Genomic DNA, 11,646 nt, shown 5'->3' with positions numbered 1-11,646 from the left:
CAGTTAAGTGAGAAAGATCAGGTCATGGCTCGAAAAAAATATGTCTGTGGTTTACCACACATTCCTGCATTGCTGTTTAATTTTGAGATAAACAACGCCCTTTGTTACGTGAAGGTGTGACTTAATTTTTTATTGGTTGTGGGTAAGGTGGTGTAATTGAATTTTATGACATTTATTTATAAGACAAACAGACACTTCAATAGTAGGTATGGCTTTTAATCTTATCATGAAATTGATGGTAATTAGAAGAGTGAGTTCCTGGCTGGTGTATCATGGAACACAGAAGTGGATTTTAGTTGTCTGTTTTATGAGGGCAACTATGTGTTCGTTGTGAGTAGCAGGCAGTGGAAAAAGATCCCTGATGAAATGAGAGAGGTTGTTTTGGGAGAGGGAGGTTATGGTTATGAAGAGTAGAGTTCGTTTACAAATATATTTCTCTGCACCTGAAAATGTGGCCCAAAAAGCCATTTGCAGAATTGATGATGGCTGTAATAGAGCCATCTGGAACCATATAAAGGCTAAGATTAGTTTGGGAGTTCACAGGTAGAGGGCATGGGTTTTTGTACTCTGAGCTAAGATTCCTTGATTATTTCAATATATTTCTCATCTATTAACTTCATGCTAGCTCCTTGACTAGAGCTACTTAGGCTAGAGCCTAAGTCTGGTTCATTTTATAGTATGGCTAGCACAAATCTGGTGTTCACAAATTCATAGTAATATACAAGTCAGCGTATAACATAGCATTCTGTATTATTTGCGACTATTTATATTTGGGATTAGGGTTGAAAAATGAGGTAGATTTCAGCCTGCATATGGAAATTTTCCTCTGCAGATAGTGACTTCCTCTTGGAATAAAAATAAAAAGAACCTAAATGATGAGTATGTCATGATACATGATGAAATGTATCATAAAACAACAAAAAGGTTTTTCTTGTCAATGTGGCTTCAATTGTTTTAGTTTGTTAAATGTTCCTCTCTAAGTCAGATGCAATAATTGGAAATGGTTGACTATGCCCTCTCCAGTGACTATGCCCTCCCTTCCTCTGCCTGAATCCTGTGGGAAAATAAGCCAATTAGAGATCGATTTCATATCCTCTTATCTAGCAGCTTAGTCTTGAGTGGGAGAGAAATGGAGCTGATGGACAGGACAGGGGCTTGGGAGAGAAGGTGGGAGGGTTGGTATTACATTGGTACATTTAGAATAATACATGGGATTTAGCCCTAGTCCTTAGGTTTTCTTTGAGATGGAAATCCCCAGGTTGAGCTGTGGTCTAGAACACCTGCTAGAAGCCACAATTATATTCATAGAATGAAAGTCTAGCCCATGAGAATCTTCTATATTGGGTGACAGTCTGTTTGATTAGGACCATTTGTATCTTTTTCTCTTTCTTTAAACATTCTTTGCTTTATAAATGGCCTTAAAAATGCTTCACTTAAAACTTATTTTCTTTATCCAGTCTATAGCTGATGGGCATTTGGGTTGATTCCATGTCCTTGCTATTGTGAATAGAGCTGCAATGAACAAACAAGTGCATGTATCCTCATAATAGAATGATTTATATTCCTTTGAGTATATATCCAGTAATGGGATTGCTAGGTCAAATGGAAGTTCTTCTTCTAGATCTTTGAGGAATCACCACACTGCCTTCCACAATGTTTGAACTAATTTACACTCCCACCAACAGCGTAAAAGCGTTCCTTTTTCTCCGCAACCTCGCCAACATCTGTTGTTTCTTGATTTTTTAATAATTGTCATTCTGACTGGAGTGAGATGGTTGGTATCTCATTGTGGTTTTGATTTGCATTTCTTTAATGATCAGTGATGTTGATCCTGTTTTCATGTTTGTTGGCTGCATGAATATCTTATTTTGAGAAGTGTCTGTTCATGTCCTTTGCCCACTTTTTAGTGGAGTTGTTTGTTTTCTTCTAGTAAATTTGTTTAAGTTCCCTGTAGACTCTGGATATTAGATCTTTGTCAGATGGATAGATTGCAAAATTTTTCACCCCCTCTGTAGGTTTTCTGTTCACTCCGATGATAGTTTCTTTGATAGACTGGATAAAGAAAATGTTAATACATAACACCCTGGAATATTATGCAGTCATAAGATGGAAGGAACGAGATCATGTCCTTTGCAGTGACATGGATGGAGCAGGAAGCCATTATCCTCAGCAAACTGATGCAGGAACAGAAAATCAAACACCACATGTTCTCACTTGTAAGTGGGAGCTAAATGATGAGAACACATGGACTGGACACATAGAGGGGAACAACACACACTGGGGTCTGGCAGAGCAGGGAGGGATAGCATCAGGAAGAATTACTAATGGATGCTGGGGCTTAATACCTAGGTGATGGGTTGATCTGTGCAGCAAATCACCATGGCACTTGCTTACCTGTGTAACAAACCTGCACATCCTGCACATGTACCCCAGGAAATGAAAGTTGATGAAAAAAAAAAAAAAGACTTGTTGAGGGCTTACCCTGCCATGTGTCAGGCACTTTTAAATATATGGATTTAGCTATTCTCACAAATACCTGTGAGGAAATACCATTATTTTCTCCACTTTAGAGATGAGATAATTAACGCATGTGCCTTGATCAAGGACACATCTCTTCTAAGGTACACAGCCGAGGTTTGAACTTAGGTAAACTTGCTCCCAAGCACACAGTCCTAACCACCAAACTCTACTAACATGGGCTGCCCTAAATCACTGAAAATAGTCCATAGAAGCTATTCCACAATCATACATATTTGTATAGTATATAGGTGTATATGCATATATAGTTTGCAAAAGGTATATATTGTGTATGTTTTGCATATAGATATACAATTTATAGATATAATTTACATATAAATTTGCACATATAGACATACACTGTCATATAGATGTCTGTATGGTAATTTGCATATAGAAGAGGGTCTAGAGGAATTAAATAACAGTGGTTATTTCTGGTATTGGTTTTTTAAAATATTAATCTCTTTGCTTGTGTCTTTTTTGATTTCTCTGTGATAAATATATGATGGTTCATAACTAATTTTTCTTACTTTAAAAAATGATTTGTATTTCTTTATTTAGGAAATTTAAAAATATGCATTGACTGAATTCCTGCTTGCTCAGTACAAAATTATACAAAGCCTGAGAAAAACCTTGGGTCAGACATAGACCAATGGAACAGAACAGTGAACTCAGAGATAAGTTTACATATTTACAGCCAGTTGATTTTTCAGCAAAGTTACCAAGAACATACACTAGGGAAAGGACACCCTCTTCCATAAATAGTTCTGGGAAACCTGGATAACCATTTACAGAAGACTGAAACTAGACCCCTATCTTTTATCATATATGAAAATCAACTCAAACTGAATTAAAGACTTAAACATAAAACTCAAAGCTATAAAACCACTGAAAGAAAACAGGGAAAATATTTCAGGACATTGGTCTGAACCAAGAATTTATGGCTAAGACTTCAAAAGCACAAGCAACTAAATCAAAAATAGGCAAATGGAACTATATTAAACTAAAAAGCTAAAAACTAAAAAGCTTCCGCACAGCAAAGGAAACAAAAGAGTAAAGAGACAACCTGTAGAAGGGGAGAAAATATTTGCAAACTATTCACTGGCAGGGGACTAATATCTAAAGCATACAAGGAACTCAACAACAAACAAATAATCCTATTAAAAGTGGGCAAAGGATCTGAATATACATTTCTCAAAAGGAGACAGACAAACGGCTAACAGCTATATGAAAAATTGGCCAACATCACTAGTCATCACAGAAATGAAAATCAAAACCACAATGAGATATCATTTCACCCCAGTTAAAAGGACTGTTAGACAAAAAATAACAAATGCTGGTGAGGATGTGGAGAAAAGGGAACTCTTATACACCATTGGTGGGAATGTAAATTAGTACAACCATTATGGAAAACAGTACAAAGTTTTCTCAACAAACTAAAAATAGAACTACCATATACTCCAGCAGTCCCACTACCCGGGATGTATCTAAAGGAAAGGAAATCAGTATATCAAAGGGATACCTGCAACTGCATGTTTATTGCAACACTATTCACAGTAGCCAAGACATGGAATCAACCTAAATGTCCATCAACAAATGAATGGATAATGACCATGTGTGTATATACAAAATGAAATACTATTCAGCCTAAAAAAGAATGAAATCTTGTCATTCATAGCAACATGGATGAACCTGGAGGACATTACATTAAGTGAAATGTCAGGAACAGAAAGATAAAGACCACGTGTTCTTTTTCGCATGTGGGGGTAAAAATAAATTGATCCCATGGAAGTAGAGAGTAGAATTGGGGGCATTAGAGGTTGGAAAGAGTAGAGGGGAGGGGAGGATTGGGAGAGGTTGCTTAACAGATACAAAATTACAGCTAGATAGGAGGAGTGAATTCTAATGTTCCACAGCAGCAGACTCCAGCATTTTGGCACCAGGGGCTGGTTTGTGGAAGACAATTTTTCCAAGGTCCCCAGGGGCTGAGGGGATGGTTCTGGGATGAAACTGTTCCACCTCAGATCATCAGGCCTTAGCTTCTCATAAGGATCATGCAACCTAGATCCCTTGCATGTGCAGTTCACAATAGTGTTCGACAGGAGGCGGAGCTCAGGCAGTAATGCTCACTCTGCTGCCACTCACCTCCTGCTGTGTGGCCTGTTTCCTAACAGGCCATGGACTTGGGTACCCTTGTTCTATAGCATTGTATGGTGAATATAGTCAATGATAATTTATTGTCTATGTTCTAAAAGCTAGAAGAGAGGATTCTGAATGTTCCTAACACAAATAAGTGACAACTGTTTGAGGTGATGGATATGCTAATTATCCTAATTTGATCATTATGCATTGTGTATATGTATCAGAATATTACTCTATACCCCATAAATACGTACAATTATTATGTATCAACTAAAAATGAGAGGAAAAAAAAATTCAAAACAAACACAAAAATCCTGGGTCTGGAACACCACCTGGCTCTCTGGTTACCTAACTGATTTACTTTTCTTTTCCAAAGAGAAGACCAGAGAATTCCAAAAGTGTGTGTTACTATGTTGGCACCCAGGACATCTCTCCAAAAAGTATTTCTCTTTTTGTCACTTTGTACTATCAGCTCTTTTCCAGGGAATCCCTATATAAACCAGAACCAGTGTCTTCTCTGCATTTCACCCAGAGCCATGGGCTCATAACCACCTGATAGTACCATGGAATGGAGAGCCTCTCCCCTGGAGGGTGTTTAGTGCTGTGAGAAGAAGGTCTAGAGGCCCCTTTCAGCCATGATGGATAGGAGGTGATGCTGCCTTGAAAGTTTAGCCTTGTCTGTTCCAACAGGCCCACACCCTCACCCTCATCCCCTCTAAAAGAACTGGGCCTTGTGGATCTGTAAGCCTCTCACCACTCATGCAGACCCTAGGGGCAAAGCCATTTGGCTGCTTTAGTTTCTTAGTGTTTTTCCCCTCCATTGAATGGAAGTAGGTAAGAATAGGATGTGCTCATTCCAGCCGGAACCCTGCTTACTTTCTAAAGATGTGGCCAAGGGAATCATCATTTATTAATTACTTGTAGCTCATGTATAAATGGGGAACACTGAGGATGTGCCACACAGAACTGAGTGGGTGGCCTACATCAGTCCTGGGAGTTGAATCCACAGCCTTCTGTGAGTGACCAGGACAACAGCAGGCTATAGCCTTGGTCTCAGGGCTCCTAGGAGAAGTGCACAGGCCATCACTTTCTGCCTTGAGAAGGGAGAGCCACAGGATGTTGACCTCCCTGCCTCTCTGTAGGGACTGCTCCAGAAATGTGCTTTCCCAGGTGGGATAATCAGGACATCCTCACACAGTGTGCCAAGGCCCTGGAAATGATGTAGATGTATAGTTGCTGGAAGACAGTTGCCAGTAGGAGTGGCTCCATGAAGGGCACTCCTTAAACACACACACACTCATGCACACGCACACACACACACACACACTCAGCCTCAAGGCTCAGAGCAGCCTGGGACTGCTCTCACTACTGGTAGCTTCACTACTGAGGGTTCAGGGCCACTTACTCTGGGTGCTGCTGTGCCCAAGACCACACCACTGAGCCTGTTGCGACGTCTGATGCCACCTTCCTTCCTCTTCCAGCAAAATCACATTTACTACCGGAGCTCCTTTACAGGTATTAGTCATAACTGCCACCAGGGAACAGCAGCACAGTATACTTGCCATCTATGCAGACTGGGAAGCTACCTGGTGAAAGAGGTTTTCTGGGCCTTTGAAGCGAGGCTTCAGCCCTGAGTGTCCCTGAGGACAGGGCCATTTTACACACTATGACCAATCCAATGTGACTGGGACTTATGAGCTCTGCAAGAGCCAACAAAAATATTTGAATCAAAAATAAATAGATAGGGGCTATGCCATGCCCTGTGCATGAACAGCTGCAGCAGCAGAGGCAGCATCCAGAGGCGGCGCCAGCAGTTCCAGCCCATTGCTTTACCTTTTGCTGCACCTACATAGCCACTATGCAGAATAGAAAGTCTCCAGAGAATATAGAGGCAAAGATGGCTCCAAAGTAACTAAACAGGAGCCCACAAGATGGTCTCCCAGATTGTCAGCAAAACCTCCTCCACCAAAACCTGGACCCAAACCAAGAAGAACATTTGCTAAGAAAGAACCTGGAGCAAAGGTTAGCAGAGGTGCTAAAGAGAAGAAAGGAAAAGTAGGAAGCTGGAAAAGAAGGTACTACACCATCTGAAAATGATGAAACTAAAGATAAGAGGCACAGAAAACTGAATCTGTAGATAACCAGGGAGAATAAATTGTCATGAAAAACAGGTTAATTTTATATATCTCTTAGGTCAACTTTTAAAAGCTGTTTTTACTAAGTATCTTCTAAATGCTAATTTTTTAGGACTCTACTAGTTGGCATACAAAAATATGTAAGGGTGGACATTTTACCCTCCCATAATCATGCTTTTTGGACATTTCCATCATCCTCAAGTAAAATAAATATCAGTTTAATATTGGAAGCTGTGTGTAAGATTGATTCAGCATTCCATGCACTTGCTTTAAAATTTAGTCCTGTGTGTACTGTGGTGTTTTTACTGTGCAGATTTGAGTTTTTCATGCAGTTTTTCTAGAGCAATAATCAGTGGTGTTTTGTACCTAGGTTTTATGTGATTTTAATAAAACATGGATAGTTATGGCCACCTGCTGACAATTTGAGGTTTAAAATATTTAAAATATAGATGTCTTTCCGTAGGTATACCTGTGTGTCAGCTCCAAAATAAATGTGCAATGGAAATCTATAAACATTTAAATTTAAATGTCTAGATATAAAGCTTTGTGAATCTCATTTATTGTTAAATTTAGTATTAAGAAAAAATTCTTACTTGTTAAGCAATTTTAATATATATATTTTTTCAAAAATGTGCTGTGTAGTTGCAAAGAAGTCATAGCTAAAATGAGGCAAATGTCCAACTTGTGTCCTAATTCCAAAAACAAAACTATAAAATTTTTTTCAAAAACTTGTCAGCAAAAATTGTATTTAAGTGGTCTGTGTGTACATTTTAATGTGTTTGATATGATTTGGAAGGATGATTACTCTCTCCTTTGAACAAAATAGAGTCTGTCTCAGAATGTGTAAACATACTTCATTCCCATCAAGTCTCTGTATTTTCCACAAATTTTCCCTCTTGTCTGAAATAACACGCACATTTTTTGAAAGAAGCCTCTATGTGCAAACTTTAAAAGTCAAGGATGGCCAGTAAGTCCCTACAGGAGATGGAGGGGGTGGGCCTGAGATGGAGCAGCCTAGTTGCCTTGAATGTTACATGAATGCCTTGTGGTCACAGGGGTTTAGGGCCCCTCTCTTAGGCCTCTGGGCTCTGAACTACTTGGAGAGAACATCCTTCTTGAGTCATAGGCACATCTGCAAAACCCTAACTGTTGAAAGGAACGGTCACTCATAACCTTCCTATTCTTGCAAGGTCCTAGGAACATGGATGCTGAGATGGTGTCTTCTCCATATTTTCATGGCCAGACTTCCTGTTAAGGCTGGAGGTGAGAAGTGGAAGGACCACTTTCTATGACTTCCTCCCCAGCCCCTTTGGATGGATCTTCATACATTCTGGTGCCCTTTCTTGTCTGTGAGGTTTGACCTGACACTGAGTTGAGAGTCCAAGGACCTGGGTTTAGTCCTATCTCTGCCTCTTTCTTTCTAACTGCATAACTTTTGACAACACTAAAGAAACTCCATTTTCTTATTTGCTATGAGCTTGATTATGTCTATGTTTCCACAGTCACATGTCTGTATAGGGATTATGTTAATTTATGTATGTGACAAGAAAGATTAGGATATTCAATTCCTTTAACAAATAATTATTGAATGCTAGGCACTACTCCAGACACCAAAGAAACAGCAGGAACAAAACAGGCACGTTTAGTATTGCTGAATTGTACCAAATTCCTCTCCATTGAGGCTCATTTTGCATTCCCACCAGAAGGTGTGAAAATGCCTGCTTTACTTCATCATCATCTATTCTCAAACTTGTAGATTTTTGTCAAGCTGATAGTGAGAACGGTATCTCAAACTAGTATAGTTTTGGCTTATGCTTCTAGTATTACAAACAAGCTTTAGCATCTTTTCATATATTTAAGCATCATTTGTATTTTTTGTGAGCTATCTGTTTGTATCTTTTGCCCATTATTATTTCTTATTTTGTGTGTTTGTGCCTTCTTACCCCACCTTTTTCACTCTTTTCAAAATTAGGTTGGTTTTTCTACTTGTTGATTCCTAAAAAAAAAAAAAAAAAAAAAAGGGTTATCTATTCATTTACTTACTTATTTACTTGTTGACTGCTTTTCTATTTTAGTTGTGAACTTATAATTTTATTAATTTTTATGGGGAATTCATGTAGCTGTGTTCTACAGATCCTTGTATGTCTAGCTTAATTATCATTTTCTAAAAATTCTGTAATTTCATTTTATATTCAGTTCCTTTTATTCAACAGTTTTAAAATAATATGTGTGTGTGTGTTTATATATATGTTGTTAATTTCCAAAAACAACAACAACAACACAGATTTGGCAAAATCCATCACTATTACATGTTCCTTTAAGAATGCTATTTGTGGCCAGGGGCAATGGTTCACGCCTTTAGTCTCAGCACTTTGGGAGGCTCAGGAGGGCGGATCACTTGAGCTCAGGAGTTTGAGACCAGCCTGGGAAACATGGCAAAACCCCCTCTCCACAAAAAATAAAAAAATTCGCCAGGTGTGGTGGCAAGGGCCTGTAATCCCAGCTACTCGGGAGGCTGAGGCAGGAGAATTGCTTGAACCTGGGAGCTGGAGGCAGCAGTGAGCTGAGATCGTGCCACTGCACTCCAGCCTGGGTAACAGAGTGAGACCCTGTCTCAAAAAGAAAAGAGAGAGAGAGAGAGAAAAAGAGAGAGAGAGCGAGAGAGAGGCAAGCAAGCAAGCAAGCAAGCAAGAAAGAAAGAAAGGAAGAAAAGAAGGAAAAGAAAAAGAAAGAAAGAAATAATTCTATTATTATTATGATTAACTATTATTATTGAGACAGAGTCTCCATCTGTTACCTAGGCTGGAATGCAGTGGCACAATCTCAGCTCACTGCAACCTCTGCCTCCTGGGCTCAAGTGATCCTCTTTCCTTACCCTCCTGAGTATCTGGGACTATAGGCATGTGCCATCGTGCCCAACTAATTTTTGTATTTTTCTTTTTGTTGAAATGGTATCTCATTATGTTGCCCAGGCTGGTCTTGAACTCCTGAGCTCAAGCAATCTGCCCGCCTCAGCCTCCCAAAGTGCTGGGATTACAGGCGTGAGCCACCACACCTGGTCCTATTTCTATTTTTGAATAATGCATTGAAGTCTTCTTTGTGACCTGATATTGAATATTTCATGTGTAGAAGGTATAGTTTTTTCTTGTTAGGTTAATACATTGCTGGACTATATGTCTGTAGAGTCCTTTATATCTTATTGAATGTACTGTTTCTTCTCTACGCTTACTGTCTTGAGCTGAGAAAGATGATTAAAGTGCCCTATTATTACTATGTTATTTTCTTTAAGTTTTTTCTTGTATCTCTTACAGTTTCTGTGTCATCAGAGTTGTGCTACATTATTGAATGCATAGATATTAAAAACTGTTATATCTTCATTGTGAAATTATAGCATTTGGCATTTTAAAGCATCCTTCTTAGTCTTATTTAATGCCTTTTGATCTAATCTGGGATCAAGATCATGACTCCTGAGTTCTAAATTTTGTTTTAACCTGCATTTTCCTGATATATATTAACTCAACCACCCTGTTTACAAATTGTTTTCTGACTGTCTTTGATTTGCATACGTCTTGTAAGGAGCATAGACTTGTATAGAGCTAATATGCAACTTGTTCGTCTAGTAGTGAGTTAAGCTCTTGACATTATTGTTATAAATATGTTTGACCTCAGTCTATCACACTCTTTTATGTCCTATTTATGAAAATATATATCTTTTACATAAATAACATCATCCACTCTGTTGTCTGTGTTATTTGCTTTTTTCTAGAATGTCTTTTGGTGTTGAGGAAGGTTCGTATTTGTGTTGTTATCTTATAGTACATCTTTATGTAATATGTATTCTGTATTCCCCCTTCCCTTTAATAAATGGCATATTCACTCCCTACTCTAAGTAATAATGGAATTTTCTGGAAATTTTCACCTTACCCTCCTTCTTCCTTTCTCAGTATCTAATGTGAAGTGATATCCTTTCACTCCCAGTTTTTCTTTGTAAGCATATGCTTATATAAAGACAATCAGGGAGCTCATTCTACTTTCTGTATGCTTTCTCTTTCCCCCTTCATTTTTTTGTTAGCTGTATTGTATTTAAATTTTCAGTGCATATAACATGAAATGCTATTCTGTCACCTTTATCCACATTATGTAGTCTTAGTTCTACAGTGGAATATATTTAAATGTGCATCATCAGATTGTATGCCAAACAGTTCTATGATTCTGGGTTTAGCATATATGTATGTGCGCTGATTCTCTAGTAGATTCCCCAGAAAGGGCTTATGGGAGCAATGTTCCCTGAGTCTTTGCATTTTCTTTGCTGTTTTTCTTTGGCCTTTATGCTTATAAGCCAGCGTGAATCAATATAAAATCAATTTGTCCTCAGAAGAACAACCTTGCCTTTCACACATTTACCCTTTACTACTCTGGCTCCAGCTCTAGGTTTTTGCTTGGTGTATTAGTTTTCTATCACTACTGTAACAGTTTACCGTAAATTTAATGCCTTAAAATGACAAAAATTTTATTCTCTTACAGCCCTGAAGGTCAGGAGTCTAAAATTGAGGTGGCAGAAGGGCTATGTTACTTCTGAAGGCCATAGAGGAAAATGTCTTGCATTTCCAGATTCTATTCTCCACACTCTTTGGCTCATAGCACACGGCTACAGCCACTGGTTTCATCACCACACTTCCTTTTACTGACTTTGATCCTCCTGTCTCACTCTTGTAAGGAACCTTGTGATTATATTGGACTCACCCAGATAATCCAGAATAACTCCCTACCATCTCAAGATTCCTAACTTAATCACATCTGTGAAGTCCCTTTTTGCCATATAAAGTGACATATTCACAGGTTTCTGAGATTA

The 11,646-nt window shown here is 38.6% G+C and overlaps 1 pseudogene; it reads left to right on the top strand.

The window, feature by feature from the left end:
- The first annotated feature begins 6,409 nt into the window (after positions 1 to 6,409).
- Positions 6,410 to 6,813, top strand: LOC129040289 (high mobility group nucleosome-binding domain-containing protein 3-like; annotated as a pseudogene).
- The last annotated feature ends 4,833 nt before the right edge of the window (positions 6,814 to 11,646 follow it).

This window comes from Pongo pygmaeus, chromosome 1 (assembly GCF_028885625.2).
Source record: "Pongo pygmaeus isolate AG05252 chromosome 1, NHGRI_mPonPyg2-v2.0_pri, whole genome shotgun sequence".
NCBI lineage: Eukaryota > Metazoa > Chordata > Mammalia > Primates > Hominidae > Pongo > Pongo pygmaeus.
The sequence above is the reverse complement of the archived record's forward strand: the minus strand, read 5'-3'. Positions and strand labels throughout refer to the sequence as shown.